Here is a 7,102-nt window from a genome sequence, read left to right on the forward strand (position 1 = left end):
ACAGGTCCCCATTTGACGCAATTAATTTGTTTGATTCCCTAAAACCATCGCTTTGAAAAATTGCAGTCAGTGGAAGACTCTGTATTCTGAAGTGACATACGCAAGAAGACTAAAACAGCAATTGCTATGGCTGGAGGTTTGTAAATTACTTCCACAATATTCCATGAGTATTTAACATGTTTATAATTGATTATATTATGAACTTTTATATGAATGTTGGAATATAAATGTTTCACATTTGGTATCAGAGCCTTTATTTGAATCTCTGCCTAGCATGAAATTGTTAGTTGCAAATTTGGAGAATATTGCATAAAATTGGGATTTTTCCAATTAAAACCCGTACTGTAAATCAAGCATAACTTTTATTATAAATAGAATATGTTTTTGATTTTGGTGTCATTGGAATCCTTGTTGAAAAAGCTTTCCAACGATATATTATTTGTCAAAAACGGAGTTATGATAGTTTAAAATTTCGGTTAAAATTATTGTTTGGGTGATTTTGGCAGCCATTTACGGCACCGATTTGGGATGAAAATGTCATTTGGGATGTCACCCACATAGGTCATACGTCAACATTCAAGTTTCCCCTCTAAAACGCCAGAAAAATGGCTAGAATTAGGTTGTTAAAATCTGCATAAAATGGGTAAAAAGTTGTAGAAAAACGGGTCAAGAAGAATCGGTTCAACTGGGTAAACAGGTCAAATCGACCCGGTCAAGGATAAAACGGGTCAAATTAACTCGGTCAAAGTCAAAGGTCAAAATAGGTCAAACTAGCCCAGCAACTCGATGGGTCAACCCGACCCGGTTAGTATGGTAACGACTCGAACTGGGTCAATGAACCGGTCACCGAGTCAGGCAGGTCAACAACCAATCAACGGGTCAAACCAGGTCAAATAGGTCAAACCGGGTAAAAGGTCAACCCAACCTAGTCAAACGGGTCAAATTGACCCGTGTTGACTTACGGCACGTGAAGGTATGCGTGCTTGCGTCAGGCGCATGGGGAATGTGTGTTTAGGCATGTGCAGGCACGTGGTAGGGCCGTTAAGGCACGTGCAAGGATGTGTTGTCTTCTGGAGGCGCCTGACGACGAGTGGAGATACGTGGCTGCGCGTGGTTTAGTCACGGTGACGCGTGGGAGTCGGTGACAGCGCATGTGATGGTTTTTATGGCATGTATTAGTCTGTTATGCATAAATAATGTGTTATTCTTGTATTGATTTATGTTATGTTGTATTATATGCAACAATACCATATGATGTTTTATGATTGTATATATTTGATTAATTTAGAGTAGCCACAACATCTAAGTTATGATAATATATGCATTAAGTAAAACTAATTATGATCATATTAAAGTTAATAACATTGTTTTGCAGTTAATCATATTAATATAATCATTTTACCCACAGGGAATGTTATATTTTCATAATTAATTAGGGATGAAATAGAAATTATTCTTATTTCTTAATTAGCCCACAGGTATTATGAAATATTAATAATTTCTAGTTTCATCATTAAAGGATAATGAATCATAATATGTAATGTCTTTACCCACAAGGAGATTTTATGATATGTCAATTCATTTATGATTTATTGTTTGTTTTTGGTGTGTTGTCGTAGGCAACCAAGATTAATAACCTTTCTAACCTAACTACTAAACTGTAAATAGGGTAAGCAAGGGTCGATCCCACGAAGAGTGTTTAGCCGAATTTTCGATGATTGAACAAGGCTGGGGGGGTTTGAGTGAAACAAAAAACAGTCTAAGCAAAAATCAAAACAAAAACAATTTAAATCGAAATCAATTAATATAACAAAACTTAGTCTCAGACAACATCCACCATCGGAATCTTACAACTGATCATTGATGCAAAATTAAATCAATCCATACTTGAATATTCATCGTTGGAACTATTTTCCTATCTCTCCTTAATTGTAATTAATCAAGAAACAAGCGATCTTAATTAATCTTACCACTAAACAGCCCTAGACAAGCGCTCAAGATTTTAATTTAGTGGCAGCCTTAAGAATTAGAGAAATCGATGAAGCTAACAACATAAACACAAGTGGTTGTATTTAATTTAGTTAATGTCTTCTAGATTACTAATTCCTGACGCAGCGAATTATTACCCTAATTGCTTCACAAGTTAGAGGGATCAAACAATTACAGATTTGATATCTAACTTAGCAGTAGATTGCAATAATTATAAACTAGTAGGCCTCCCTAGTAATTAAACGAAACAACTCATAAAATTAGGCATAGAAAAAACATCCAATACTCAAACATGAAATTGAACACTAAGAAAAATATATTAGATCTCACAGTTTAATGATTTCGAGGCCTTCGTTTCCTTCGACCAAGTTACAAAAGTTCTAGCCGCTCATGGCCATAACAAAAACTCAAGAGAAAGAAAAATTTCAGAGCAGAGAAGAAAAAGACGTGGTCCCCCTCAAAAACCCTAATCTGATCCCTTTGCAAAAATCCAGTTTTAGAATCGAATCCCACTCAATCTCCTAAAAGAAAATTCTCCTATCCTAAAATAACTTAATCCTAATTCTAATTAATTTAAAATAGATAGAGTCCTAAAATAAAATAGCAAAGTGGTGATTCTGACTGTAACTTGCATGCCACATGTCTCCAATAATAAATTGCCCAATTGATTTGCATGACACAGGCAGAATGTTTTAGGACGTCCAGTGCAGATGCGTCAACTTCAAGCTCGATTACAACCTTTATGCAGAGAGTATCTCTCCAAACTGAAAACATGAAGTTGTAGATCTCTTTCTTATAGTTCCACAGAATTTTGAATCATCTAAATCGGAGCTTGGATGAGAGAGTTATGCCCGATTACGAAACAATGTCGAAACTGTCCAAATTCACTTAATTAGTTCCGTTTTGCAATTAACGTCTCCATTTGCATCCTAAATCAAAATAGAATAATAATGAGTATATTTAGGCAGCAAATAAGTATAAAAGACTAGATATTAAGGGGGGTAAATATGACATTTTGCATTCCCATCAATATTCCCCCACACTTAGCTTTTGCACATCCTCGGGCGAACTAATTCAACAAACCCTACACTCAAGTCATATCAGGAACATCAGCATGATGCATAAGCAACAATTTTTAATCCATGCATATTCATACCTAACTTAGGAAGCAGCAAAATAAAATAAAACAGAGTTAATGACATTCATCTCTCTTATCATCTTCCACAATTACTCTTAATCAGTCAATGCAAACAAGGGAACTATACACAACCAATTCATGTACAACTCCCCTCTGAACTTTTATTTTACTGTTTCTCTTTACTACTACAAACTGGGTAGCAAACTAAGGATACAATTTTTTTTTCTCTTTTTTTTTTTTTTTTTGAAAAAGAATGGATCATTTTATGCTCTATCTCATTTCATGGTTGTGTTTATGAGTGAGTACGTTTTACGCTCCATCTCGACTCACCACATACCTTTCTTTTCTTTTTCCTATTTGCTTAAACCCAAATTAGGACTAGCTTAAGAGAAACAATTTTTTTTTCTCTTTTAAGGGTTGTTATACACTCCTCAATCATGCTTCGTCACCAAGTCTACACACACTTCTCAAGACATATTATTTCAAACTACAAAGATTCAAATATGATTACTCTATTTATGAAGATTGCTACATCCTAAGTCAAGGAATATGCTCAACAACAAAGTCAAGTTACTATTTCGTGCATCCTAGACGTTCAAAGACATGACTTAAAGCATAAACCTTCCTAAAAACATGCGGGGGTATTTCGTTTAAGGTGTACGTGGCGTTTGTATACCAGAGGTTGCCAAGTACTGCTAGGCAGTTTTTAGGGCGGATTCTGGTTTCCAGCCGATATACCCTTAAACTAGGCAGATTTTTTTTTTTTTTTTTTTTGAAAACATAACTTAAAACACAACCTAAACAAAACCTAAATCCCCTCCCTCGCACTTAAAACTAACATTGTCCCCAATGTAAGATGAAATGCAAAGAAAAGGCAAAAATAACCAAAATTTAAAATGCAAGAATAAAGAAAACAAACTCCCCTTGGGTTCTTCCCAAGCAGCGCCTTTGTTTATTGTAGTTGGCTCGACTCAAGGCTTTTCTTCTTGCGATGCACTGAGTAACGTTCCTCCATCTCCAAGGAATACGTACTTAAGGTACTAGGAGAGGCTTCAAATTGGAATGGGGGCCTGCAAAATAGAGGGTAAAGGCCTCGTTAGAAATTGGTAATCAATACAAGGAACGTTACCTGACTGCTGTTGTAACTTTGGAGAATCATTCCATGCTGCAACGTTTCCTGCAAATCAGTACTAAAAGCTAACTCCTCATTCTCTTCCTCAAGATGCTTACTAATGGCAACTCCCAATCCATCTTTTCCATTGAGTTCAAAAACTTCCTGTGCTAAAGAATCAACCACATCAATAGAATAAACATGATCATCATCATCATTATCATATTTCATGGCATCTAATGTCAAACTTAACAATTTCACCATCAAATTCCATGGTAAGTATGCCACTGAACATCAATCTTAGTTTTGGATGTTTTTAAGAAAGGTCTTCCTAACAAAAATGTGCAGTTTGATCACCATTTTCCATATCAAGTACATAGAAATCACTAGGGAAAATTAAGCCATAACGTGTACCAAAACATCCTTAACTACACCCTTAGGATAGGCATTAGTCCATCAGCTAATTGAATCACAACACCAGTTTTATTCAAAGGTCCAAGTTTCAAAGAAGCATACATGGAATATGGCATGACATTGATAGAAGCTCCTAAATCTAACATGGCCTTCTCAAACATAGTGTTACCATCGTACAAGGGATAGTAAACATACCTAGATCTTGCACTTCGCTGGAAGTTTTCTCTGAATCACTGCAGAGACATTTTCTCCCCTCTCACCTTTTCACACCCCTTAAGTTCTGTTTCCTCTAAGTGTACACAATTCCTTCAAGAATTTAGCATAGCGAGGTACTTGTTTAATGCATCTAGAGTGGAATATTTACCTCGCATCTACGAAAAGTCTCATATATATATCTCTATTCTGCTCATCTTTTCTAGATTCTGCCAAAGCTTGAGGAAAAGGTGGTACCGGTTTATAGTCGGACAGAGCAGAAACTTACGCTTAGGAACACACTCATCGTTGGGAATGTTGCTGTCTACAACTATGTCTTTCTCCTTTTCTTCCTTCGACGATGTAGGGGCTGCCTTTGTTGGAATCTCAACCTCTTTACCACTTCTCAAGACGATCGCACTTACATTCTCTCTTGGATTGACCACCGTTTGAGAGGGTAATTTCCCCAACTTTGCGCCTCCAGCTTACTGATTGAGGTTGCCATCTGCCTTATTTGATTCTCTAAACTTTGAACACTAGCTCTCGTCTCCTATTGAAATTGCAAAGTGTTAGTAGCAAGAGACTAACAATATCTTCTAAAGACATACCAGAATTAGCATTTTGGTCCGGTTGTTGTCTAGGGGGGTATGCGCTGGTATTGCTGGTAATTTGGGAGGTTTTGAGGGTAGGGCTGACTCATTTGTTGATTCCCATAGCCAAGATTAGAGTGATCCCTCCATCCAGGGTTATATGTGCTCAAATAAGGATCATACTTCCTTTGCGATTGTCCAGGGAAACCACCTGCTGCATTCACTTGCTCAACAGGCTCCTCTTGAAGAGTTGGGCACATGTCAGTTGGATGCCCTACTACCGAACAAATCCCGCAAGCCTTCACTATTTGCATGTTACCTACAACCATTTGACGAACAAAAGAAGTTAGACTAAGATTTGTTGTTCTGGGAAGAAATATTTACCTCATTATCATGCTAGATGGAAGGTCAAGCCTACTGCCAAACTGTTGAGAATTGGCCGCCATATTTGCAATCAAGTTCCTCGCGGCCTCAGGGGTCTTATCCACCAAAGCTCCTCCACTTGCAGCATCAATCATGCTCCTATCAGTGTATGTGAGGCCCTCATAGAAGTACTGGATTAGTAATTGCTCACTAATCTGATGATGGGGGCAACTTGCACACAATTTCTTAAAGCGTTCCCAGTATTCATGTAGGGACTCTCCATTGTGCTGCCTTACACCACAAATTTCTTTCCGGATGTTGGCTGCCCTCGAAGCTGGGAAATATTTCTCTAGAAATAATCGCTTCATCTCGTTCCATGTGGTTATAGTTCCAGAGGTAGATAATAGAGCCAATCCTTAGCCGAATCCTTCAAAGAAAACGGGAAAGCTCTTAATTAATTTGCTCCTTGGTCACCCCCATAGGTTTCATACTCGTGCAAACCACATGAAGCTCTTTAAATGCTTATGAGGATCTTCACCTGCAAGGCCATGAAAAGTGGGCAAGAGATGTATTAGTCCAGATTTTAACCATCAAAGTAGTAGCAGCAGCATCTAACAGGAAACGTTATGCATAAGGTGCTTTATTCAAATCAGGGGCAGCAAGCTCTTTCAAAGTCTGATTCCAGCCATGACGTCCTCCTCTTCTATATCAGAGTTGCTAGCAAATTGGGAATCAAAGCCAAATTGCTTTCCTCAGAATTTCTTCGAACTTCTTCCTTAACCTACGCAAAGTGCTTTCAATTTCTGGATCGAATGTTAAATCACCAAGGTTAGAGGACTGGTCATACAACAAAACCTGATAAAAGAATTAGAATGAATGACAAAAATTGAAAACTAACTAGAAAATAAAAAAAAATTAAAAAAAAAGAATAGCAGAAACACAAAAATGCCAACTCCCTATCAAAACATTTGAATTTGGCCTCAAGAGGGTGGGGCTAGAAAATTTTCTAGTTTTGCTCAGAATGTCATTTTCTTCGAAACAGGTACTCGCAACACTCCTAACTCAACCAAAATTTTTCTTATGAATAGTACTACTGTTCACTCGGAACAGTGCTACTGTTCACAGTTTCTTTTTTTTGTTTTTCCTACAAATAAAAAAAAATATAACAAAAAACGCAATAAAAAAAATCGTAAAAACAAAAATAATCAACTAGAATCACTCCCCAGCAACGGCGCCAAAATCTGGTGTGCTGTCGTATGCAACCAAGATTAGAACCTTTCTAACCTAACTACTAAACTGTAAATA

Source organism: Pistacia vera, unplaced genomic scaffold (genome assembly GCF_008641045.1).
Source record: "Pistacia vera cultivar Batoury unplaced genomic scaffold, PisVer_v2 Contig223, whole genome shotgun sequence".
NCBI lineage: Eukaryota > Viridiplantae > Streptophyta > Magnoliopsida > Sapindales > Anacardiaceae > Pistacia > Pistacia vera.